Source organism: Uranotaenia lowii, chromosome 3, assembly GCF_029784155.1.
Source record: "Uranotaenia lowii strain MFRU-FL chromosome 3, ASM2978415v1, whole genome shotgun sequence".
NCBI lineage: Eukaryota > Metazoa > Arthropoda > Insecta > Diptera > Culicidae > Uranotaenia > Uranotaenia lowii.
In genome coordinates this window covers 17,798,017-17,825,481 of record NC_073693.1, presented here as the reverse complement: position 1 = coordinate 17,825,481, position 27,465 = coordinate 17,798,017, and the positions used below count along the sequence as shown (strand labels likewise).

Here is a 27,465-nt window from a genome sequence, read left to right as displayed (position 1 = left end):
CAGGCTCCGGGATCGCACTTTGGCCGTCGTAATTTGTTTATCATCGCGATTTGGAGTCACTACCTTCTTGTAAGTCGATAGTCCGGCTCGTTTTTTGTCTCGATGCACGGTTGTAGACGATACACCCAGCTTATTTGCGGCATCTCAGAGAGAGAGGCTAGGGTTTCGCTTGAAACTACCGACAATTCTCTTTGTCGTCTCAGCGGCTTCCGGTTTTCGATTTCTCCCCGATCCAGACTTCCTGGCTGTCGACAAACGTTCCCCAAACACTTTAATTACATTTGTAACGGTTGATTTGGCAACTTTTAGCGATTTTGCCAGCTTTGCGTGCGAGTAGCTCGGATTTTCGGATGATGCGCGAGCAAAATTTTGATACGCAGCTCTTCTTCCTTGGACGGCATTTTGACAACTGAAGAGTGAATTCCAAAATCAAAATAGAAGCAACATTCTACACACACACACACCTTCAAAATGAGGGGTATTTTAAATGCAAAATTGAAAGAAATACGTCAAGTTGATATTGACCAAATTTTGACCGTATCACCCTTTATTCTTCCGTACATTAGATCTCTCAAAGGACCAGTACAGTTTTAGCCAGATTTGGCAAGCTGTCACTACAGCAAAGAGGTACTATAGTGGTATCGAGGTAACGGGTTTGATTTCATCAAAAATTATTGGTTAAATGTCGAGCAGAAGATGAAGAAGAATGGTAGGACGACTCGGGATGCAACAGAGATGAAGAGATGGTGGAACAAATTGGCCGCTGAGTTCTGCGAACAGGGGGTCCAAACTATGATGAATGGTATTCGACGAAATTTCATCGAAACACTATCGGAATAATTTTTTTATTATTTTTCCTTTAAAGTGCAATACAAGGAGTTCCGAGTAGGCCTTGATCGGGTGCAGACGCATTTTTCTGTCTGCTCGTTGCTCTGCAGTTTTAATTTTTTTCTAATTATTTTCCTCATGGAAAGTGGAATTTAGAAGAAATTGAAAGTTTGTTTTATCGTGTCAACCAGAACAGATGTGGGAAGTGAAATTCAAAATGTTCGAGTGATTTGTGGCAGAAGAAATTGGACATGCAAGAACAATAAATGCCTCAACATGGAGAAAGACAATCGACAAGGACGGCAACGACAGGAAATCCCGGTGAGAGCTTTCCGGCTTAAGCTGCTGTACTGTACTGAAATTTTATCAGCAAGAGTGGTTTCCACATCCAAAAGATTTCGGAAGTTTTTTTTCTATGCTTGTTTTCAGCAACTAGTAAAATCGTTATTGGGCTCGGTTACTTTGATCGATAAAATGCATTTTAGTTTTTTTTTCTCTCAATATTATTCCTCATGACGTTTTAAAAATATTTTTTCTCATAATAACGAATTATGTATTCATGTGTGGATTGCTTGCGCGTTTATTTGGTCACTTTCTAGACAGCTGGGCTGGGATTGTAAGTAAATCAATAAGTTACTGAAAGACACGCATCTAAAAGTTTTGAAATAGGTATTTTTAAAACTCTTTGATGTCAAACATATTTCAAAAATTTCTAGGCATTGGCTTGATTGAAATTGTGCAGGTGCAGTGAATGATAAAGTTGTTTATGTTTTCATTAGTCCGCTTTTTAAAGCTCAGGAAACCGCTAATCTTGGAGTTCATATGTGTATGTATTTATTTTTTGTGCTGAAATCTTTTAGAATGGAAAAATTCTAAGGATTTCGGTGCTGTATTAATAATTTCTCTGCTCTTACAAATCTTTTCAAAAGCGAGCAATGGCGCTATAACCATGGCCGATGACCTGAGATGAAGGTACATGGATCCAGCATTAAACAGTTTATAATGGTTAAAGAATTTCCTTCAATTATTGTATTGTTAATTTTGGGACTCTATGTAGAAAAACCTCATTTCCATCCCTTGAAGGAAGAATCGCAAGGCTTAACACCAAGGAGCATAGAAATATCTTAGCATCTATGCTCCCAACGAATAAATATTAAATGAACATGGGAACGTATGGTACTGTTGACCACTTTCTCCCCTGGTTCCAGTCGTCTCTGCGTCCAATACTGCACAGTGGGCCCGGCCTTGATAAATTGAATAGTAAATGTATTTTTACTATTCACCGGGATGCTGACAAGATCTGACATAAGCATAAGCATGAGCATAAGAATATTTTTTCTTTAAAGTGCAATAAAAACCCTACAATTTTAGTACAAAACATTTTTATTTCGTTTACATAGCTCTGAGATAGACCCGTTTTTCTCGATTCTTGATTCTCGATGGTTTATTGTTGATTGTCGATTGTCCATTTTCGATTGTCGATTGTCGATTGTCGATTGTCGATTGTCGATTGTCGATTGTCGATTGTCGATTGTCGATTGTCGATTGTCGATTGTCGATTGTCAATTATCGATTGTCGATTGTCGATTGTCGATTGTCGATTGTCGATTGTCGATTGTCGATTGTCGATTGTCGATTGTCGATTGTAGATTGTCGATTGTCGATTGTCGATTGTTGATTCTAGATTTTCGTTTGTCGATTTTCGTTTGTCAATTGTCGATTGTCGATTATCGATCGTTGCTTGTCGATTGTCGATTGTCGATTTTCGATTGTCGATTGTCAATTGATGATGGTCTTGTGTCGATCGTCTATTATCGATTGTCGATTGTCAATTCTCGATTCTCGATTCTTGATTCTCGATTGTCAATTGTCGATTGTTGATTGTCGATTGTCGATTGTCGATTTTCGATTGTCGATTGTCGATTGTCGATTGTCGATTGTCGATTGTCGATTGTCGATTGTCGATTGTCGATTGTCGATTGTCGATTGTCGATTGTCGATTGTCGATTGTCGATTGTCGATTGTCGATTGTCGATTGTCGATTGTCGATTGTCGATTGTCGATTGTCGATTGTCGATTGTCAATTATCGATTGTCGATTGTCGATTGTCGATTGTCGATTGTCGATTGTCGATTGTCGATTGTCGATTGTCGATTGTCGATTGTCGATTGTCGATTGTCGATTGTCGATTGTCGATTGTTGATTCTAGATTCTCGTTTGTCGATTTTCGTATCTTTATTGTCGATTGTAGATTGTCGATTGTCGATTGTCGATTGTTGATTCTAGATTCTCGTTTGTCGATTTTCGTTTGTCAATTGTCGATTGTCGATTATCGATCGTTGCTTGTCGATTGTCGATTGTCGATTTTCGATTGTCGATTGTCAATTGATGATGGTCTTGTGTCGATCGTCTATTATCGATTGTCGATTGTCAATTCTCGATTCTCGATTCTTGATTCTCGATTGTCAATTGTCGATTGTTGATTGTCGATTGTCGATTGTCGATTTTCGATTGTCGATTGTCAATTGATGATGGTCTTGTGTCGATCGTCTATTATCGATTGTCGATTGTCAATTCTCGATTCTCGATTCTTGATTCTCGATTGTCAATTGTCGATTGTTGATTGTCGATTGTCGATTGTCGATTGTCGATTGTTGATTGTCGATTGTCGATTGTCGATTGTCGATTGTCGATTGTCGATTGTCGATTGTCGATTGTCGATTGTCGATTGTCGATTGTCGATTGTCGATTGTCGATTGTCGATTGTCGATTGTCGATTGTCGATTGTCGATTGTCGATTGTCGATTGTCGATTGTCGATTGTAGATTGTCGATTGTCGATTTTCGATTGTCAATTGTCGATTGTAGATTGTTTATTGTCGATTGTCGATTGTCGATTGTCGATTGTCGTTTGTCGATTGTCGATTGTCGATTGTCGATTTTCGATTGTCGATTTTCGATTTTCGATTGTCGATTGTCGATTGTCGATTGTTGATTGTCGATTGTAGATTGTCGATTGTCGATTGTCGATTGTCGATTGTCGATTGTCGATTGTCGATTGTCGATTGTCGATTGTTTATTTTCGATTGTCGATTGTCAATTGTCGATTGTCGACTGTCGATTTTCGATTGTCGATTGTCGATTGTCGATTGTCGATTGTCGATTGTCGATTGTCGATTGTCGATTGTCGATTGTCGATTGTCGATTGTCGATTGTCGATTGTCGATTGTCGATTGTCGATTGTTGATTGTCGTTTGTCGATTGTCGATTGTCGATTGTCGATTGTCGATTGTCGATTGTCGATTGTCGATTGTCGATTGTTTATTTTCGATTGTCGATAGTCGATTGTCGATTGTCGATTGTCGATTGTCGATTGTCGATTGTCGATTGTCGATTGTCGATTGTCGATTGTCGATTGTCGATTGTCGATTGTCGATTGTCGATTGTCGATTGTCGATTGTCGATTGTCGATTGTCGATTGTCGATTGTCGATTGTCGATTGTCGATTGTCGATTGTCGATTGTCGATTGTCGATTGTCGATTGTCAATTGACGATGGTCTTGTGTCGATCGTCTATTATCGATTGTCGATGGTCAATTCTCGATTCTCGATTCTTGATTCTCGATTGTCAATTGTCGATTGTTGATAGTCGATTGTCAATTGTCGATTGCGCGATTGTCGATTGTCGATTGTCGATTGTCGATTGTCGATTGTCGAGTGTCGATTGTCATTTGTCAAATGTCGATTGTCGATTTTCAATTTTCGATTGTCGATTTTCGATTGTCGATTGTCGATTGTCGATTGTCGTTTGTCGATTGTCGATTGTCGATTGTCGATTGTCGATTGTCGATTGTCGATTGTCGATTGTCGGTTGTCGATTGTCGATTGTCGATTGTCGGATCATGAAAAGCTGGGTAAAGTACTTGTTTGTTCTGTGTTTTTGATAAAATCGGATCTCGTGAGTTGCAACATAAATAACGCACAATAATCATTGAAAGATGCCTTACTAATAGTATCGTTAATTTTTTTCAAAATTTTGGACCGTTCGAGCAATAAAATAATGTATTCAACCAAGAAAACAAATATTTGTTGAAAATTTTCTGAGAAATCCAAGAGAGAATCTACCGTCCACACTTACCCCATAAAGAGAGGTAAGTGAAGACACCAGCAGTCCATAACAATTGACGTGATAACTTTTCTCACTTTGCTTCTATCAAGCTCATCTCTTCAGCGTTTGTAAACAACATGTTCTAGTTCACATTGAATGTAATTTTATCAAAATTGCTCCACTGCTGATTTTTCAATGATTTTTTAAAGTTGAACTATACGAAAAATCGTCCACACTTACCCCGGTGTACCTTATTTGAAAAAATGTCTAATGAAACCTTAAAAATGTAGAAAACCTTTTCAATTATTTTTTCTTTGTATCTTTTTTAATAAAGAAGTTATGAAGCAAAGAAAAAAAGTAGCCCATGATACCCCACTCTTCCCTACATAATATTTTTCACCATAAGCAGCAAACAAGATTTGTTTTAGCCAACAATGTAGGAAATATGCAGAAGGATCGCGAAGTTAACGATAATTACGTTGGGAAAGCAGGAAAAAAAAATTTTAAAACAGTTATGCATTAGCCCAAATTTTTGTGGAAAAAATAAAACTTGGGGAATCTTAAGCGCTGCAGGCTAAGGTCTAATGCAAAATTTGAGCCAGGTCGGACCACGGGAAGGAGTAGGGTCTCAAGCCTGAAATTTGTAGAGAATTTTGGATTTTGAATTATCTACAAATAATTAACGATTTCAACCATTTTCGTTGCGTTGAAATACAAAACCGTTTATATCATTCCAAAACAACGGAAATGGTTTAATTCGGTCATTTGTGTTCGGTGAAATGACATGAATTTCATGTTGAGTGTTCCAGTCGGAGTCGGGGTCGAACATTTTGAAGCTTCATCAACAGTGCTGCATTAGACTGAGTCGATTTAGGGTCATTTTGAATTTCTCAAACATTGAAGTCTAAAGAGCTTCAATTTGTTTCGAAACTCCTTTATGATTTTTTACAGAATTTTTAGAAACGTTTTTCTTGCAATACTTCGCGAGATATAAGCAGTAATTTCTATCAAATTTATTGTTTTTTCCATGCCAGAAGACATACCCCTGTTAAACGGCAAATATCTTTTTTGCCTTATATGAATCAAAGTTGCGGCCTTCGTCAAAGTTGTTCAGCGGAAAATTTTCTATAGAGAATTTATAAATTGGCATACAAACCATTAGCAGGCTCGGTTCCACAGAAGAAACAAAAACATTGTTGATTTTTCAGTACGAAATAAATATTAAATTTTTCCATATAAACCTAAAAATTCAAATTTACTAATGTAAACGTTTCTTAAAAGTTTTGCAAAAAATCATGGATGAGTTTCGAACTAAAACGCAGCTTTTTAGACACCAGGGTTTGAGAAATTCAAAAATGGCCCAAAATTGACTCAGTCTAGTGCTGCATATTACCTAAAATTAGTTTACTAAGGTTCAATCTATATATATAAAAATGAATTTCTGTCTGTCTGTCTGTCTGTCTGTTCGCTATAGACTCGAAAACTACTGAAACGATTTGCGTGAAACTTGGCAGATGGGAGTATTGAAGGTCGGGGAAGGTTCTTTTACTAGTTTGGGATCCCTCCCTCTTTCTGGAAGGGGGGAGGGGGTCATTTAAATAAAAGTGATAAGTCTTCATAACTCGAGAACTGATCATTAGACTGAGTCGATTTGGGGTCATTTTTGAATTTCTCAAACCCTGGGGTCTAAAAAGCTTCGTCCTGGTCCAAAACTCATCCAAGATTTTTTGCAGAATTTTTAAATAACGTTTACATGAGTAAATTTGAACTTTTAGGTTTGTATGGGAAAATTAAATATTTTGTACAGAAAAATTATCATCATTTTTGTTTCTTCTGTAGAACCGAGCCAGCTGACAGTTTTTGTGCCAATTTATAAAATTCCTAAAGGGAATTTCTCGCTGAACAACTTTGTCGAGGACCGCAACTTCGTATCTTACTAGGCAAAACAGTTATTAGCTGTTTAACAGAGGTATGTCTTTTCGCATTGATAAACAATAAATTCAATTGACACCCCTGCAGGGTGCCTAGCGAGGTATTGCATGGCTAATTTTCATGCAATACTTTTCGTGGCTCCAGCAGTGATGTCAATTGATTTTATTGTTTATCAATGTGAAAAGACATACCTCTGTTAAACGGTTAATAACTTTTTTACCTAATTAGATACGAAGCTGCGGTCTTCAAAAAAGTTGTTCTGCGGAAAATTTCCTTTAGAAATTTTATAAATTGGCACAAAAACTGTCAGTTGGCTCGGTTGAACAGAAGAAACAAAAATGATGTTGATTTTTCAGTACAAAATATTCAATTTTCCCCTACAAACCTAAACGTTCAATTTTACTCATGTTAACGTTATTTAAAAATTCTGCAAAAAATCGTGAATGAGTTTTGGACCAAGACAAAGCTTTCTAGACCCTAGGGTTTGAGAAATTCAAAAATGATCCCAAATCGACTCAGTCTGCTGATCATGCAAATGGAACCAAATTTGGCATGGGAGTGTATTTCGGTACGAGGAACGTTTCTATGATGGTTTGGTACCCTTCCCTCCTTCCAGTGGGGAAATAGGAAGGGGGGAGGGGGCCTACTTTACAATTTTTTACAAAACTGGAGAACTAATAAAGCAAATGGAAACAAATTCGGCATGGGAGGGTAGTGGAATACGTAAAATGGTTCTATGATTATTTCAGACCCCTCCCTTCTTACAGTGCACAGTGGTGCAGAACATCAATCTAGCTGTACGAAATTAATAGCGCCGAGGGATGAAGAGATAGACATTCGGTGTCTTCAGCAACATTGTTCAGTTTTACATGGAGCATATCCTAGTATCAAAATTTTTGCCGAGGGGTCCACCAATAGCGAGATAAAAATGCTAACTTTTTTGTTTTTCAAATTAGGGCTTTGATGTCTTCGACAAAGTTGTTTATCTGATCAAAATACATAAGTTTGTTGAATATGTCAAAGTCCTATCACATCACCCTCAGAAGTTACAGTCAAAGTAAAAAAAATCTCATGAAAAAACAGTTTTTTGAACCTGACGCGTTGTAGGTTGGATGAAATGGTTCGCTGTCTTTGAAACAAAGTTGTAACAAGCCACGATCTTTAATTGTCTCATACATTATGATGGGTTTAAAAGTTGCTGAAGCTCTATAGAAAGCATTTTGTGTATTTTATTGGCAATTTTGGAAGGCTCCTCCATCGAAAAGTGCACATTTTCGCAATACCCCCTTTTTTGTGATTATTTTTGATGATAAGCGGAACCATTTCCATTTGAAATTAGCGGGGAAATCGGTGGAACTAGTAGAGATTTGAATGGTTGAAAATACACTTTTTGTATAAAAATTACCTATTTTACTTATAGAAAAACCGTTGAAAACATTCAATTAATTAATAAATTGTTGCAGTTTTCCATTATATAGTTTCTTTTAATAAAAGACGTTTAAATTTGATTTTTCAAATCATTTGAACTCAAAAAAAAATCATGGAACTAGGGTAAATGTACCCGACCTTGGCACCTAAGTCATGGTTTACCCTTTTTTTGATATTTCTACCTTCCTGTTGAGTGCACCATATAACATCCTTTGAATAATTTACTTGCTAACTTGCATAGAGTTCAACAAAAATATGTTTTCTCTATGGAACTTTCATTAATGTGAGTAAAATGCATGCAAAGTACTCACTGCGGTGCTCCAATTACTTGGCCGCCGTACCAATTGTTTGCCGTTTCGATGATCCGATTCTTGACCACCAGCAAAGTGCAATAGATCTTTACCAACAATGCTCAATTGACAGTTAACAGAATCGTTGGCTATTCTGAATATAAGGCCACTGACAGAATGACGTCAGCTGAGCATAAAGTTCTATGCGACGATGGAACACCGGGCGCCACTCATACAACAAAAAGGCTTTTGAAAACATTGATGAAGTTTTGTTGAAAGGGAAGCACAAAATAAGCTTTCATTTCAAAAAGTCGGAAGTCCAGAAATTCCGCAATGCGATTGCGACACATAGGGTTATTTTCACTACCAAACAACTGTCTTCATATTGTGGAGTTTGGCTTCATAAAGTAAGAAATTGAAAAATTCCTTGAATGGTATTTAAAAATTTTGCCCTTTTGAATTTGTAAGCTGAGATTATGAGCTTCTAGCAAGAGCCATCTCGAATGCCCGGGGTGTTGCGCAGTGGTTTGACACGCCAAATAGATGTTAGAAAGTAAACCTTGCTAAAACAGTTTTTTAATTCGACTCACATCAAATATATTAAGGAACAATTGGAAAGCAAACGATATTTTCCTGAACTTCCAACTTCTGTTTCCATGAAAAAAATTAGAACAAAATTCCAAAAAATTAAATCTGAGTAGGTATATGGTTCCCAAGCAATAGAAAACGTTTCCAAAACTCAATTAATGATGTATTTTATAAACTAAAGTCATAAATTGCCATCGATCTAACAATTTTTAGATAAGAAAAACATCTTAATTCTTGTGAGATGCTTAGTTTAACTTAGTTTTTTTTTTTAATATTCTAGCAAATGAAACCAAATTTGGTTTGGAAGGGTATTTGGGTAGTACGATACATAGTTCTAAAATATATGGTACCCCTCCCTCCGTCCAGTGAGAGGGCTGCTTTACAGTTTTCAGCATTAGTGGAAAAATTATCAAGCAAATAGAACCGAATTTGATGTTTAAAGATATATGATTACGAGAAATGTTTCTATGATATTTTTAAAAGCCTCCGATCTTCAAGTCGGAAAATCTTAAGGGAGGAGGGTGCTCCCATTCAATTTTTCACATCACTCGGGAACTAACCCGGTAAATGGAACGAAATTTGGAGGGTATTTGAGCACAAGTAATGTTTCTGTGAATATTTGGTACTAATTCCAGTTGCGTGATAGGAAGGAGAGAGAGGGGGGCTCCTTTACAATTTTTCGCATAACTCGAGAACTTATCGAGCAAATGGAAACAACTTTGGCATAGGAAAGCAGTTGGATACTTCAAATGGTTATTTGCTTATTTGAGTCTTCTTTCTCCTTCAATTGGGGATACATTTAGAGAAGACGGGAGCTCACATACGATTGTTTTGCATAAACCAAGAACTTATAAAGCGACCCACCACTTATCTAACAAATGGAACCAAATATGACATGGGAACAATCATATAATCGAGCAAATGGACAGAATTTGGCATGGAAGTGTATTTGAATACACGGAATGTTGATTTTTATCTATTTCTTCCAGGTAGGGGATAGATATAGGAAGAGGGAGTCCATGAGAGAGTATTCGAGCACAATCTTTTTCCTGTAGTTTAGCAGCCTTCCTCTATTCAGTGGAACGATAAAAAGTGGAAGGAGGGCCACTCATACAATATTTAATATTTCGATACTTAATCGAGAAAATGGAACATAATTTGCAGGGGAGCATATTTGTGTACGGGCAATGTTTCTTAGATGGTTTGATCTTAAAATATTTAATTAAAATTTCAAATTTAAAAGGATTGCAATTTTATTTTGAAAAAAAAAATTAATGGTTTTGAAATTGGATTAATGATTTTGTGCAAAAAATTGAAAGTTGAATAACTAGGTACCATAAATTTCAATAATTTTTGGAACGTGTAGCAAAGCACACCGGGTCAGCTAGTGTTATTATAATTCTCATCGAAATGCGATCTTTGGGTGAAATCCGGCTGATTTGGGCCACTTGTATAGCAAAATTTGATTTTTGATTAGCTGCTCCTAACATTTTACATATTAAATTCAAAAAATTGTAAACAACATTTTTGAATGTATAATGAAAACAGTCGTTCAACATTTGAATTCAGAAAATCAGTTGTATATAACCCTTAAAGAAAAGCTCCACCACAGAAGTTCTACATAACCACATTGATCGTGGTATAGTTTGAGTGAAAAACTGTCTCCCCGTCCGCATTTGTGTGTATATACTGAGTGAGCAAGAAGAGATTTCAGATTCCAGTCAAGCAAACGAAGAACTCCCCCGAACCACCTGATCAATGTAGTGTGGTACCTGTTTGAGACCTAGCCTTAGCAGCAGCAGCAGTGTAGCACTACAACGTGACTTCAGCGCCCTCCCTCGGGTCCATAAGTCAAGTCAAGCCTACCCTTCTCTCTTTCCTCTCATTTCAGGTGATGGTGTTTCAGTGGATCCAACTGGTTTTGCGGATTACCTTTAAGCTAACTAAGAGTCTCTCAAAGGTCCGAATTGGAAAAAATAAAAACTGGTAGCTGCTGGATCGGTGGCTCTCTTGCCGCTCCATTGGGGGCTCCTCGGAGAAAATTCCACCGAAGATCCCCTCAATTGAGTAGGTATGAAGGTATGTAGTTAGTGGGTTTCGATCGACTCGAGGGGAGCCTTTCAGTTCAGTCGAGGTTCAGATCTTGTCACGGTTGGTTCTCCGTCCGCGGTTTTGTGCGGCTTTCGCGATTTTTCCTTTGCACCTTTTGCAATTTTTCATTCCACCGTATTGGGGAAAAAGAGACAGAGGGAGATAAACAGCAGAAGAGAGGAGCACAGCGAGAGCGAGACAGAGAGGGAGAGTGTTGGTGGATGTTCTTGGGCGCGGGAGTTTTTTTTTCTTCTGTGGGTTCGGTGTGTTTTGATCACGGTTCGATCACGCGGAAGACGTTGCTTGGCCACATACCTTTGGCCAAAGTTAGCGTAGTGTTTGAGGGAGGCAGTGAGACACGTGTGCGGATTTTTCAGAGTGCGGTGGTGTTTGGGTCTGCTGGGGTTTAGGTTGTTGATGGTCGTCGTCGTCGTCGTCGTTCAGCACCTTCAGCTTCAGCTTCAGGTGACCACGTGACTGTGTTGGTGTTCTCGTGGGGGGCTCATGTGCTCAGAAAAGTGAGTATTGTTCGCTTGATTAAACGATGGTATATACAAATGTGTGGTGGCTCTTCAGAAAAGTTGTTTTTTTCCCCGAGACATTTTTTCTCATCTTGGACAACATGGAAAACTGATCAGAAACAACAACAAAAACAACAATAATGTGCATGTTTGTGGTGATCTCGTGCAACTTTATGCATCTTGTTTTTTCCCTTCATCAACTTCTGGTGGATTTCATCCACCAGTCCAAAAAAAAGTGGTCAGATATTTCGGCTTGGTAGGTAGATAATTTTAATATCCAGAGCCAGAGGAATTCGAAACACCAAACCGACTGGTTAAAATCGTAATTTTTTTTTCGAATCTACCTTTGTCGGCTGTCATGTGGGAAAATCTGCTGATTATGACCGAAATCGAGTCACCCATCTTGGCGGATAGACGGACAAGCTGAAGCCAGCCAATCTTGGGTTGTTGAATACTACTGCAGCATTTTTTTTTAACTCACTGTCTAGAGTAAACATCATTTAGCTCGACCATCTAAAGGTTACTCGGACTGGAGTTTGATGAAGTGGTTTGTAACTTGAACAGTTGACAATGGTACACGATATCAGACATCTTCAGGTCATTAGAAGCTGAAGGGATCAGTGCAGAAAATATTGTTCACATTAGTTACAATTCTTCTTTAAAAAAAAAAGTTCAAATGTCAGTTTTCCAACTGATTTTGGAAGATTTTGCCAATTTTAATTCAAAACATTTGTCAGACTTTGTCTACCATCTCTAGTTTCCGATATATGACGTGTGTAAATTTCCAAATTGGTCGGTTTTGGGTAAAATCGATCGTTGATAAGTGATAGTTTATCAGTAACATGAAAATCAAATGCTGATTTTGAATCAATTTTTATCTTTCATTCAATCAAGGATTCAGGTCATACCTAGATATTCTAGTTTCATAGATTAAAACCTTCAAAGAAGTTAAATTTAAACAATTTATTAAAATTTGAATAAATATGATTACAACTTTTTCTAACATCATTAAACAAAGTCTTATGAGTTTTTGATATTGAAGATTTAAATTCATTCAACAATTGAGTTGTTGACTTCGAAACGATTTGACCTATGGTTTTTAAAATATTTTAGATTAAATTTCGTGTAAATCTTCTTTAAAAGTTCGTTGAAATTCCCGTTTTTTGCAGATTTGTGAAAATTACCAATAAAAAAACAGAATTTTTTTTTCAGAAGCCAAAATCACTCATGATTTTCGGGAAATTTGAATATTGAATTAAAGCCTCTACTTTCTAAATATTTTTGATGTTCTACAATTTTCCCAAAAAGTGCACAAATTTGTCTAAGGGTTTCAGATTTTTAACACCTTTGTAATTGTTGATTTTAATATTTATTATAAGGGCATGATGACGAGATGCATTCTAACGTAGAAATTCAAAACATAGTGATATATATAGCTGGATAGATAAAGCGAGTGCGCTTCTTCTCTAAGCGAGTGAGTAGGAAAACGGACTTATTTTGGACCAGAGGACCCATTTTGGACTACCTTGTCTAGCTCATTTATAAAGCGACTAATTATGGAAAAAAATAGTACATTACATTTATAAAGTGTCCGGGCTTCTACAATATTTGTTTAAAAAATCATGATTAGTTGCTTTATAAGAGAGCTAGACTAGGTGGTCCGAAATATGTCCTCTAGTTCCAAATAAGTCCGTTACCCTAGGCGGTGAAGATTTGAGCGAAGTGCAATGAGGAGGGGGCGAAGAAATCGCAAATCCCCACACAGTCAGTCCAGAGTGGCTTAGGTGTATACACTAGACTGGTTAGAATCGGGCCAGAAAAAGTATCATGGATTCCTTTTGTGCTCAATGACAACTGTGCAAATTTTTGTGGCTCTAGGATTTGAAATGGGCTGTAGCAAAAAATTCAAAGTTTGTATGGAAATTAAAATGGAAAAGAGACTTTTTGTTCAAAAAATCATACAGTCTCACTGTTGCACTGAACTTAAATTCTCCAAGCCGCATCTTATTGCTGAAGATTTAAAAAAAAACTTTGCTCAAGACCATGATTCTCTAAGATGCGATAAGATAAGATAAGTTATGACCATTTCAAAGTTGAATAATTTTATTAGATTTTTTTCGCATTTTTTTTTCAAACGGCACCCTTGGAGAAATGATCATTTCTTGTCATATTTTGCGTTGATATATTATGGGAGCCCTCTTTACCTTCTTGAGAGGGTTTTTTTTTACAATGCATGGAGTTTCTGTTAAAAAAAACCCATCGGTAGCAAATTTTGAATAAGGTGAATTCGCCAAATGTAAACAAACTGAGTTATCAGCTGGATGCAAAAGTACGTTCGAAGACCTAGATTTTGATTATACAAAGTTATCTAAAGGATATTTGGTTTATGAGAAATAAAGGAAATAAAATAGTATTTTTGCTGGGAGCTTATGGAGCTGTCAAACTTTAAACGAGTTATTCTCGAAACAGCGATGTTGGCGCATTCGCCGTATTCAAAATTCGATACCGACATGTTTACCAAATTTAATAGAAATCACATGGAAATTACGATTTGTTTCATATAAACCATCGTTTTTATATAGGACCCTCCTCCCCTTTTCCAATGTGAGAGGGGTTTGTAATTCTTCAGAAACGATTTCGGCCCAAAAATCTCGTTTTACCAACTTTCCCGACAATCGGAAACCAACGATATGAAAACATTCTGCACAAAACACGCCAACTAGTTTCCAACGTATAATGGCTCTTATCAAACATGCAGTGCAAGGGTGCCATTTGAAAAGATGCGAAAAAAAAACAAATTTAATTATTCAATTTTGAAATTGTCGTAACTTTTGGTTGACGCATCTTAGAGGTTCACGGTCTTGAGCAAAGTTGTTTTTTTTTATCTTCAGCAATAAGATGCAAAACTTGAGTCCAGTGCAACAGGGAGGCTGTAAGATTTTTTTGAGCAAAAAAGTCACCTTTTCTTACTTGTTTGCATACAAACTTTGAATTTTTTGCTACAGCCCATTTCAAATCCTAGAGCCACCAAAATTTGCACAGATGTAAGTGAGCTGTGATAGAGCTGGATAGATAAATATTTAAAAATGTCTTAAATTTCTACCTTAGATTTAATCTCGCCGCAATGCCTTTAAAATATAATAACCAACAAATTTGTTTAATTATTTTATATCTATTTTCAAAAGTTATCTCAAAAGTAAGAGAAAAGAATTCAAGTCAAGAGCGCCCGAGTATTTCAGTGATACATCTCAGTGTTGAAGGAGATAAAATTGATTTTGACTTCCACCACACAACTTACAAAAAATAACAACAATTTCATCCTCGCTTTCAAAGTTGGCACATTCAAATCTTAACTCTCATTGAAAAAAAATTAATCAAAAATCTACATCTAAATGTTCACCAACAACCAAAAAGGTCTTTGGTAAAAAATATTTAAAAATATCGGTTTTTTTTTATTCGACTGTTGATACCATTTCAGTGCTCTCAAAATTTCAAATGACATATTTCCGATCAAAATTAAATCATTACCTTAAAATTGTTTAAAAATTTGGAAGCTACTTTCAACTGAGATATTTTTTCTCATAATTGACAACCTTTACATAAATCTGAATTCTGTCTTTTCTTAATAAAATGCTCAATCGATTTGGTGTCTATTTCCTATTTCTAAACGTTTTTTGAGGTATATTTTTTCAAACCATGAAATCAGAACTAATCTGATTAAAGTCCAAAAAATCTGTGGTTTGTGAGGACAAAAAAAGTAATGAAAAAATCTGTACTTTTTTAGACAAATATGTACCTGTTGCAACCATTCCCACTGCTGTTTTTGATTGTTTTTTCTTGAAAAAATAGCTGTCAAAGGTTGCCAGAGGTGCCAGGTAGTTTTGTCAAAAATCCAGACAACACAAAGAAAAAAATCATAATTTTCAGGACACTACTAGATTAATGGATAGTATATGCAGCTCGCTTAAATTGTATGAATGAAGGCGAAATACAGGTGAGCAGATTCTTGGCTGCCTGCAGTTTAAATCGAAAAACATGAATTAAATATCGTATAAACCGAAAATAAATTTTCGATTGAAGCATAATCGAAATAAATTAAAAAACGAAACAAAAACTAACGCATTGTTATCATTAAAAAACTGTATATTTTTGTCCATAATTTAAAGAAATCAATTTTTCGAACTCGTGGCAACACCAAAAGTACTGCGCCCGTAAATGTAATTTCTACAAAAACTTAATCAGCGCAGACTTGGAAGAACATTTTTAACCTAAAAATTTTGATTTTCTAGTCCTCGCTAAAAATTTGAGCTCAGATGCAAATATCAACCCAGTATTTGAGAGTCCAAAAGAGTTTTTCAAAATTGAAGTTTATAATTCCTGTTTTAAAAAAAATTAAAAAAAAATTAAATATGTTTTTTTTAAATTTTCTTTTTATGTATATTTTGGTTACTCCTGATGGAGAAATTAAGCTTTCGAACTAAATTTTTACTGTTGATAAGGACCTTAATAAATTACTGGATTTTATCAACCTTCAAACATCGAATTAAGGAATTTTAAAAGTTGTGTTTCGATAGAGGGAAAAAGAATGACTAAGAAAAGTTGTTTGCTAAATATCCGCTTCGGGAATATTTGACCTATGGATTGTTGGCGATTCGCTGGCCGCATATGTTGACAAATTTTGTTGATTTTAGATTCATTGCGAGGGTAATTTATTCTAGTGTCGCAATATTTTCAAATAAAGTCGATGTGTTTTACCAGGTTATCAGTAATCGGTTTCAAATGAAAAAAGGCCAGAAAAGCATTTAAATTTTTTAAATACAAATAACTTTTGTCTGCTTTGTTATATTTAAGTGTTCTATTGATTTTTGGAATTGTCAATAATAAATCTTTCCAACAATGTATTAATATGTTGAGGTCCAATGCAAGGTTGCCGAAAAAAATTCTGTGTTTTTGACAAACAAAAATCTTGAATTCTGTGATTTGAACCTAAAATTCTGTGACGTTTTTCTGTGACTCTATTTTTATGAATTTCACTGGGAAATCATGTGAAACATTTACAAATTGGAACTTTTTTACATTTAAAATAGAAAAAAATCAATTAACTTTACATTGATTTCATATTTTAATGAATTAGAATCAGGAATAAAAAGTCGAAAGTGACATAAAAATTTATAATTTTTGGAAATCTGTTCAAAATTTTGATAATCTGAGAATTCTGTGAAAATTTGAAAAATTTTGTGATCTGTGACACAGATTCTGTGACGAAATTTTACTCAAAATTCTGTGATAATACAGATTTTTCTGTGATTTTGGCAACCTTGTCCAATGTAAGTTTTGATCGCTATCTCGGATCTTTCGGTAAAAAAAAAGTCTAACTTAGTCACTACTTCAGTTAATTGGAATATTGATTATGATTATTTTAAATTTCGTTTAGGTTTGTAACATATCCAGATAATGAAATTATCTTGGTAAATTTTGGAATGAAATTTGATCAGTTTAAATCCAAATCAACATAGGGTTAGTTTCCCTTCTTCGGACCTTTTAAACGGTGGTTTTTATAAAACCCTTTTTTTCAAATTTTAGCGGCAGTTTTATTGTTTTCAGGAAATTTATTTGTAGTTTATGATCTTATCCGCCAGATTCAATGAAAATTTTCAACAAAGGTTTCGCCTTTATTGAAAAATATACAAAGTTATGGATGATCAAAATTTCCAACTTTGAACCTACTGGTCCTATTTTGGTACTCACAGGGTACCTATTAAATACCTAAATTGTCAAAATTGTCAAAATTGTCAAAATTGTCAAAATTGTCAAAATTGTCAAAATTGTCAAAATTGTCAAAAATTGTCAAAATTGTCAAAATTGTCAAAATTGTCAAAATTGTCAAAATTGTCAAAATTGTCAAAATTGTCAAAATTGTCAAAATTGTCAAAATTGTCAAAATTGTCAGAATTGTCGAAATTGTCAAAATTGTCAAAATTGTCAAAATTGTCAAAATTGTCAAAATTGTCAAAATTGTCAAAATTGTCAAAATTGTCAAAATTGTCAAAATTGTCAAAATTGTCAAAATTGTCAAAATTGTCAAAATTGTCAAAATTGTCAAAATTGTCAAAATTGTCAAAATTGTCAAAATTGTCAAAATTGTCAAAATTGTCAAAATTGTCAAAATTGTCAAAATTGTCAAAATTGTCAAAATTGTCAAAATTGTCAAAATTGTCAAAATTGTCAAAATTGTCAAAATTGTCAAAATTGTCAAAATTGTCAAAATTGTCAAAATTGTCAAAATTGTCAAAATTGTCAAAATTGTCAAAATTGTCAAAATTGTCAAAATTGTCAAAATTGTCAAAATTGTCAAAATTGTCAAAATTGTCAAAATTGTCAAAATTGTCAAAATTGTCAAAATTGTCAAAATTGTCAAAATTGTCAAAATTGTCAAAATTGTCAAAATTGTCAAAATTGTCAAAATTGTCAAAATTGTCAAAATTGTCAAAATTGTCAAAATTGTCAAAATTGTCAAAATTGTCAAAATTGTCAAAATTGTCAAAATTGTCAAAATTGTCAAAATTGTCAAAATTGTCAAAATTGTCAAAATTGTCAAAATTGTCAAAATTGTCAAAATTGTCAAAATTGTCAAAATTGTCAAAATTGTCAAAATTGTCAAAATTGTCAAAATTGTCAAAATTGTCAAAATTGTCAAAATTGTCAAAATTGTCAAAATTGTCAAAATTGTCAAAATTGTCAAAATTGTCAAAATTGTCAAAATTGTCAAAATTGTCAAAATTGTCAAAATTGTCAAAATTGTCAAAATTGTCAAAATTGTCAAAATTGTCAAAATTGTCAAAATTGTCAAAATTGACAAAATTGTCAAAATTGTCAAAATTGTCAAAATTGTCAAAATTGTCAAAATTGTCAAAATTGTCAAAATTGTCAAAATTGTCAAAATTGTCAAAATTGTCAAAATTGTCAAAATTGTCAAAATTGTCAAAATTGTCAAAATTGTCAAAATTGTCAAAATTGTCAAAATTGTCAAAATTGTCAAAATTGTCAAAATTGTCAAAATTGTCAAAATTGTCAAAATTGTCAAAATTGTCAAAATTGTCAAAATTGTCAAAATTGTCAAAATTGTCAAAATTGTCAAAATTGTCAAAATTGTCAAAATTGTCAAAATTGTCAAAATTGTCAAAATTGTCAAAATTGTCAAAATTGTCAAAATTGTCAAAATTGTCAAAATTGTCAAAATTGTCAAAATTGTCAAAATTGTCAAAATTGTCAAAATTGTCAAAATTGTCAAAATTGTCAAAATTGTCAAAATTGTCAAAATTGTCAAAATTGTCAAAATTGTCAAAATTGTCAAAATTGTCAAAATTGTCAAAATTGTCAAAATTGTCAAAATTGTCAAAATTGTCAAAATTGTCAAAATTGTCAAAATTGTCAAAATTGTCAAAATTGTCAAAATTGTCAAAATTGTCAAAATTGTCAAAATTGTCAAAATTGTCAAAATTGTCAAAATTGTCAAAATTGTCAAAATTGTCAAAATTGTCAAAATTGTCAAAATTGTCAAGATTGTCAAAATTGTCAAAATTGTCAAAATTGTCAAAATTGTCAAAATTGTCAAAATTGTCAAAATTGTCAAAATTGTCAAAATTGTCAAAATTGTCAAAATTGTCAAAATTGTCATAATTATCAAAATTGTCAAAATTGTCAAAATTGTCAAAATTGTCAAAATTGTCAAAATTGTCAAAATTGTCAAAATTGTCAAAATTGTCAAAATTGTCAAAATTGTCAAAATTGTCAAAATTGTCAAAATTGTCAAAATTGTCAAAATTGTCAAAATTGTCAAAATTGTCAAAATTGTCAAAATTGTCAAAATTGTCAAAATTGTCAAAATTGTCAAAATTGTCAAAATTGTCAAAATTGTCAAAATTGTCAAAATTGTCAAAATTGTCAAAATTGTCAAAATTGTCAAAATTGTCAAAATTGTCAAAATTGTCAAAATTGTCAAAATTGTCAAAATTGTCAAAATTGTCAAAATTGTCAAAATTGTCAAAATTGTCAAAATTGTCAAAATTGTCAAAATTGTCAAAATTGTCAAAATTGTCAAAATTGTCAAAATTGTCAAAATTGTCAAAATTGTCAAAATTGTCAAAATTGTCAAAATTGTCAAAATTGTCAAAATTGTCAAAATTGTCAAAATTGTCAAAATTGTCAAAATTGTCAAAATTGTCCAAATTGTCAAAATTGTCAAAATTGTCAAAATTGTCAAAATTGTCAAAATTGTCAAAATTGTCAAAATTGTCAAAATTGTCAAAATTGTCAAAATTGTCAAAATTGTCAAAATTGTCAAAATTGTCAAAATTGTCAAAATTGTCAAAACTTATGACCCAGAATAGTCATTGACATCGATCGATGATCTTGAAGGTTTGCGAGCAAGGCAGTCAAATCACAAGTCTTAAAACAACATTCGTTCGATTTGATTTTATTTTTAATACACTCTGATACTGCTGAAAAACGTCTGTCGATTGAGACTCTCAAGCAGTCAGTGAGTCTGTATCGAATACAAATCGAAAAGTGGGTTCGTCATTTGCTTACAACGCCGCTCGAGGAAGTCACCCCGAGAGACCTACACAGATACTTAATGGCAAAAGGTGAAGAATTTTTATAACCTCCTCACTGTTGGTCGCTGTTGCTGGATTGGATGATGGGGCACCGAAAAGACGAATCCATTTGATGATGTCTTCGAGGGGTCCCACAAAGCGCAAAGTGTGAGTAATTTTTTTCTTAATTTATTTCCAACCGTCCCTCCAATCAACAATCGCATCACTTTGTGAGGAATTTGAGGTTTGCACCTTCAGCTCGGGAGAAGTTCTTCTTGCGCCGATGCAATCATCGCTAATTAAATTTGCAAAAACAAAACGGGCGTTTGGCTCAAGATTTTTGTCAAAGCTCCCTCAGCTCAGCGTCGTCGTTGTCGTCATTAACGAGTTTTCGAATGAGATGCAGTCTTTGATTTCAAGCTTCGAAGTTTTCTCAGTCAGTCAGTTACGTAAAAATTCACATTCACGCGAAACGACAGCAAAACAGAGGTTTTGATCGCTGGAAAGCCTTCATAATGGTGAATCTGTCGCTATTGTCGATCGAGGGACCTTTGAATGAATCTGATTCCTAAAGCCCTTTCCGGTCGCTTAAAGTGGAACCGGGGAAGGTCTTGAGCAGTCAATTAAATTATACTGCAAATGTTGCAATTAAACTGTGTGGGCTGCCGTTTTAATTGCCGCATAGTTGGGGGTGCTAGTGTGCTTTTTTGCTCTTGTCTTCCCCCGCAAATCTTGGAGGGGGGCACTTGCTTGAGTGCCGTTTGATGCCCCCTGTGTGTGGGGTCTCTTGGAATGTGTGCCCTTTAACCAGTCGCCTCAGGGCCTAACGGCTGTCTAAAATGCAACCTCTCGCACCCTTTTCCGAGAGCATACTTTCACCTGACATGCCACGACCTCGATTAATGGATCGATGCAGATGAGTACCTACAATTAGCGAGCGCTGATTAAATTGCTTGGGTCTGTGAAATAGTTGAAGGTCGCAGCATCAAATTGTCATAAATTGGCGAGAAAGTATAGCAAATTTGATCAATTTTCGGTTAAGCTTCAATTTTTCCTGATATTTGAAACAGGAGATTTTAAAAAATCTGATCAGAAAAATAGCTTTCAGTAAAGACATTTCAGAATCGATGATTTATGATCGAATGGAATGGTTACTCAAGCTAAGCTTTGCTTAGCAAAACTACAAGGAAAACACTTTCGAACAATACGAAATTAAGATCCATTGATCATCTCCGCGCGCAAAGGAAGTTAAACGCAAATACCTGTTCAGATACCAACAAAAGGCAAGATGAAAAGGGGATGACTTCGAAGGCAAATATATCGATGATGTAATGTTTGATGGATTTCACACTTAGGCAATTCGGCGGCGGCATGCAACTGGCTGAGGGCGGTTGAAACCAGAGGTCGTCAAACGAGTGATTTCAGTAAATAAAATAACCGAACGACTTTCGAAACGACACGGACAAACGTTCAGGTGATTTCAATTGGATGAGACTAAAGTGTTATCTTGAATGAAGGCGTAGAGGATTTTCAATCCCGACAAAACTAAATTGAGATTAATATAATTTTCTAAAAGTATTACTAATAAATAAATTTAAAAATTATAATTCCCACTGACTACAGTGGTGCAATCTAGAAAGTTATTCTGAAGAAATTGCAAGGCAAATTTTTTTCTCTCGGGGTGACTTCCTCGAGCGGCGTTATAAACAAGTGACGAACCCACTTATCGATTTGTATTCGATACAAACTCACTGACTGCTTGAGAGTCTCGATCAACTGACGTTTTTTAGCAGTATCAAGGTGTATTGAAAATAAAATTAAATCGAACGCATGTTGTTTTAAGACTTGTGATATGACTGCCTTGCCTCGCAAACCTTCAAGATCATCGGTAGATATAAATGAGTACTCCAGGTCATAATTTGTTGGTGATCAGGTCAACAAGCTGTTCCAAAATTTTAGGGAAGAAAATTTTTCGCTCGAGAATTTCTTCTAAATGTGATATTTTTAATTTTGCTTGAAATTTAGATTTATATTATTCTTATCGATTTGAAATTCTTGATTTTGTTTCCCTTTTTCAGTTACAGTTTGAATTTTCAAATTTTGACAATGTTTCCAGAAAACTTTATTCAAAATTCAACATTCAATAATTGGAAGATATTGGCTAAAATAGAACCCTTCCTTCCTTTTTGACAATTTTGTCAATTTTGTCAATTTTGTCAATTTTGTCAATTTTGTCAATTTTGTCAATTTTGTCAATTTTGTCAATTTTGTCAATTTTGTCAATTTTGTCAATTTTGTCAATTTTGTCAATTTTGTCAATTTTGTCAATTTTGTCAATTTTGTCAATTTTGTCAATTTTGTCAATTTTGTCAATTTTGTCAATTTTGTCAATTTTGTCAATTTTGTCAATTTTGTCAATTTTGTCAATTTTGTCAATTTTGTCAATTTTGTCAATTTTGTCAATTTTGTCAATTTTGTCAATTTTGTCAATTTTGTCAATTTTGTCAATTTTGTCAATTTTGTCAATTTTGTCAATTTTGTCAATTTTGTCAATTTTGTCAATTTTGTCAATTTTATCAATTTTGTCAATTTTGTCAATTTTGTCAATTTTGTCAATTTTGTCAATTTTGTCAATTTTGTCAATTTTGTCAATTTTGTCAATTTTGTCAATTTTGTCAATTTTGTCAATTTTGTCAATTTGGTCAATTTTGTCAATTTTGTCAATTTTGTCAATTTTGTCAATTTTGTCAATTTTGTCAATTTTGTCAATTTTGTCAATTTTGTCAATTTTGTCAATTTTGTCAATTTTGTCAATTTTGTCAATTTTGTCAATTTTGTCAATTTTGTCAATTTTGTCAATTTTGTCAATTTTGTCAATTTTGTCAATTTTGTCAATTTTGTCAATTTTGTCAATTTTGTCAATTTTGTCAATTTTGTCAATTTTGTCAATTTTGTCAATTTTGTCAATTTTGTCAATTTTGTCAATTTTGTCAATTTTATCAATTTTGACAATTTTGACAATTTTGACAATTTTGACAATTTTGACAATTTTGACAATTTTGACAATTTTGACAATTTTGACAATTTTGACAATTTTGACAATTTTGACAATTTTGACAATTTTGACAATTTTGACAATTTTGACAATTTTGACAATTTTGACAATTTTGACAATTTTGACAATTTTGACAATTTTGACAATTTTGACAATTTTGACAATTTTGACAATTTTGACAATTTTGACAATTTTGACAATTTTGACAATTTTGACAATTTTGACAATTTTGACAATTTTGACAATTTTGACAATTTTGACAATTTTGACAATTTTGACAATTTTGACAATTTTGACAATTTTGACAATTTTGACAATTTTGACAATTTTGACAATTTTGACAATTTTGACAATTTTGACAATTTTGACAATTTTGACAATTTTGACAATTTTGACAATTTTGACAATTTTGACAATTTTGACAATTTTGACAATTTTGACAATTTTGACAATTTTGACAATTTTGACAATTTTGACAATTTTGACAATTTTGACAATTTTGACAATTTTGACAATTTTGACAATTTTGACAATTTTGACAATTTTGACAATTTTGACAATTTTGACAATTTTGACAATTTTGACAATTTTGACAATTTTGACAATTTGACAATTTTGAGAATTTCGACAATTTTGACAATTTTGACAATTTTGACAATTTTGACAATTTTGACAATTTTGACAATTTTGACAATTTTGACAATTTTGACAATTTTGACAATTTTGACAATTTTGACAATTTTGACAATGTTGACAATTTTGACAATTTTGACAATTTTGACAATTTTGACAATTTTGTAATTTTTGTCATTTTTGTCATTTTTGTCATTTTTGTCATTTTTGTCATTTTTGTCATTTTTGTCATTTTTGTCATTTTTGTCATTTTTGTCATTTTTGTCATTTTTGTCATTTTTGTCATTTTTGTCATTTTTGTCATTTTTGTCATTTTTGTCATTTTGTCATTTTTGTCATTTTTGTCATTTTTGTCATTTTTGTCATTTTTGTCATTTTTGTCATTTTTGTCATTTTTGTCATTTTTGTCATTTTTGTCATTTTTGTCATTTTTGTCATTTTTGTCATTTTTGTCATTTTTGTCATTTTTGTCATTTTTGTCATTTTTGTCATTTTTGTCATTTTTGTCATTTTTGTCATTTTTGTCATTTTTGTCATTTTTGTCATTTTTGTCATTTTTGTCATTTTTGTCATTTTTGTCATTTTTGTCATTTTTGTCATTTTTGTCATTTTTGTCATTTTTGTCATTTTTGTCATTTTTGTCATTTTTGTCATTTTTGTCATTTTTGTCATTTTTGTCATTTTTGTCATTTTTGTCATTTTTGTCATTTTTGTCATTTTTGTCATTTTTGTCATTTTTGTCATTTTTGTCATTTTTGTCATTTTTGTCATTTTTGTCATTTTTGTCATTTTTGTCATTTTTGTCATTTTTGTCATTTTTGTCATTTTTGTCATTTTTGTCATTTTTGTCATTTTTGTCATTTTTGTCATTTTTGTCATTTTTGTCATTTTTGTCATTTTTGTCATTTTTGTCATTTTTGTCATTTTTGTCATTTTTGTCATTTTTGTCATTTTTGTCATTTTTGTCATTTTTGTCATTTTTGTCATTTTTGTCATTTTTGTCATTTTTGTCATTTTTGTCATTTTTGTCATTTTTGTCATTTTTGTCATTTTTGTCATTTTTGTCATTTTTGTCATTTTTGTCATTTTTGTCATTTTTGTCATTTTTGTCATTTTTGTCATTTTTGTCATTTTTGTCATTTTTGTCATTTTTGTCATTTTTGTCATTTTTGTTATTTTTGTCATTTTTGTCATTTTTGTCATTTTTGTCATTTTTGTCATTTTTGTCATTTTTGTCATTTTTGTCATTTTTGTCATTTTTGTCATTTTTGTCATTTTTGTCATTTTTGTCATTTTTGTCATTTTTGTCATTTTTGTCATTTTTGTCATTTTTGTCATTTTTGTCATTTTTGTCATTTTTGTCACTTTTGTCATTTTTGTCATTTTTGTCATTTTTGTCATTTTTGTCATTTTTGTCATTTTTGTCATTTTTGTCATTTTTGTCATTTTTGTCATTTTTGTCATTTTTGTCATTTTTGTCATTTTTGTCATTTTTGTCATTTTTGTCATTTTTGTCATTTTTGTCATTTTTGTCATTTTTGTCATTTTTGTCATTTTCAGACATGTGTAATTGAGTTTTTTGTATTTAGAGTTGAAAACCTAAAATCAATCTGACAGTTATAGTTCAGTCTACCAATTTATTGTTCTGTGTTGGAAAAAAAGGAATAACTGGTAAGATATCAAAAACTAAGATGATTCAAAAATTATTTTATTTTATTTTTTTTCGAAAGGTAGAAGGGGATCTTATTTCTATGTAGTTTGACCATCGGTTAATTAAAAAAAAGCTGTTTTCACTGGGTTACTGTACTGATTCGATACGGCTTGTTTTGCCCCGGGCAAAAGCCATCAACTAGTATCGGCCATGCTGTTATGAGCTATGATAGCACCAGAGATCCAGTAATAGGGTTGCCAATCAACTTTAAAAGCGCCACCTGATGATGATCAGTCACTTGGCTTGGGATGTTGAACGAACAGGTAGAACTGGAGAAGAACCGGTCCAACCTGCAAGTTAAAACAGCAGCAGCAGCAGCCGGTGGCAATTATTATATTAGCAAGCTGTAATGTAGGTCGAGGAAGAGGCAAAAATATGTGTGACACACACCAGACACCAGAGACTGAGGTGATTTTTGAAGAGGTAATTTCGCATCCACCAGCTGACTGTGCTGATCGATAGATGGATCGATTGAAGAATGATGCTGAAACTGCAGAAGTAGCCTCTCTTGGTTGAATGTTGAGTCGATAAATATCTCTCATCGAAGATCGCAACTGGCTTCTGAACCGTTTCATGCACTTGAAAATGGCCCTCTATGGGTTCAGCTAAATACATAAAAGTGTGCCCGTGTGCTGCGAAGGTAGGCAGCACTTGATTATGCCCATTCAGTGATAAATTATGTTGAGTGATTGTCACAACGTGTTGTCAATCAATTATGCAATTAGGATTGGTTCGGTGAACGCGCTGAATGGATGTTCATTTAGCTTAGATGTCATAATTGAACTTTTCAACAAGTTTTGCAAGAGATTTCGCCTAGTTTCCTAACTTTTATTTGTTAGTTTTAAAAAGTTTATTTACCTTTTCATATTTGTAAACCCAAAATGTATGTCAGCCAAAAAGATATAAAAAAAATTGTTGAAGGTTTGAATGACCCTGATGATAATTTTAAGTTTGAGATAACATAAATTGAGTTTTTAAAATAGTGACTAAACAAAAATTTGTTTCACAGCTCTATGTAGGAGCCTTAGTCAGAATTAAAAATATGGACCCAGTTGTTTTTCCTAGACTAGTTCAAGAGCATCAAATTAAAGCTGCTCACTAACTCAAAAAGAAAAAAAATTGAAACAGAATCAGTCAAGCTTATTTTTCTACTGAAAAATCAGTTCTATTGAATCGGTATCCAGGAACATGTAGTCGTATATATGTACATATGTATCATAGTTTAAAACCAGAAACCAAACCATAAATCAATGTCAGCCAATTGAAAGGGAAAATCATTTGAGCAGCAGCAGTATGAGCTGCTCTATCAAAACAGCGCCAAAAATAAAACTCCCCTTCCCCAAATTCGGTCAACTCGCCTCAACGTACACGCAAGGAAACAAAAATATCAACTCCAAGCTTGAAATTCCACCTTGCAAAACAAGATCTCTGAATCGGAACACTAGAAGAAAAAAAAATCCCCACATTTTCTGCCATCATGCATGACAGCGACTGACCATTTTGCTGCTGCCCGTCATCATTGATTCCTTCCTCGATACATATTATTTTGTTTGAGCAAATACGAAATCTGAATTTCTCTTTAAACGAAAATCGATGAAAAAACAGGTTTTGGGCTGCTGACTCGTGGACAGATCACGGAAGCTGCATGGTTGTCCCAAAGAAGGGGACATTACAACACAGCTGGAGC

At 33.5% G+C, this 27,465-nt stretch overlaps 1 protein-coding gene across 1 annotated transcript in view; it reads left to right on the top strand.

Moving 5' to 3' along the window:
• Positions 1–11,276: 11,276 nt before the first annotated feature.
• The window catches only part of LOC129754880 (uncharacterized), a 141,101-nt gene continuing 124,912 nt past the window's right edge, over positions 11,277–27,465 (top strand). Inside the window, exon 1 of the mRNA XM_055751131.1 lies at positions 11,277–11,324. The gene's annotated coding sequence lies outside the window, so the exon portion shown is untranslated. The remainder of the gene's footprint in view (positions 11,325–27,465) is intronic.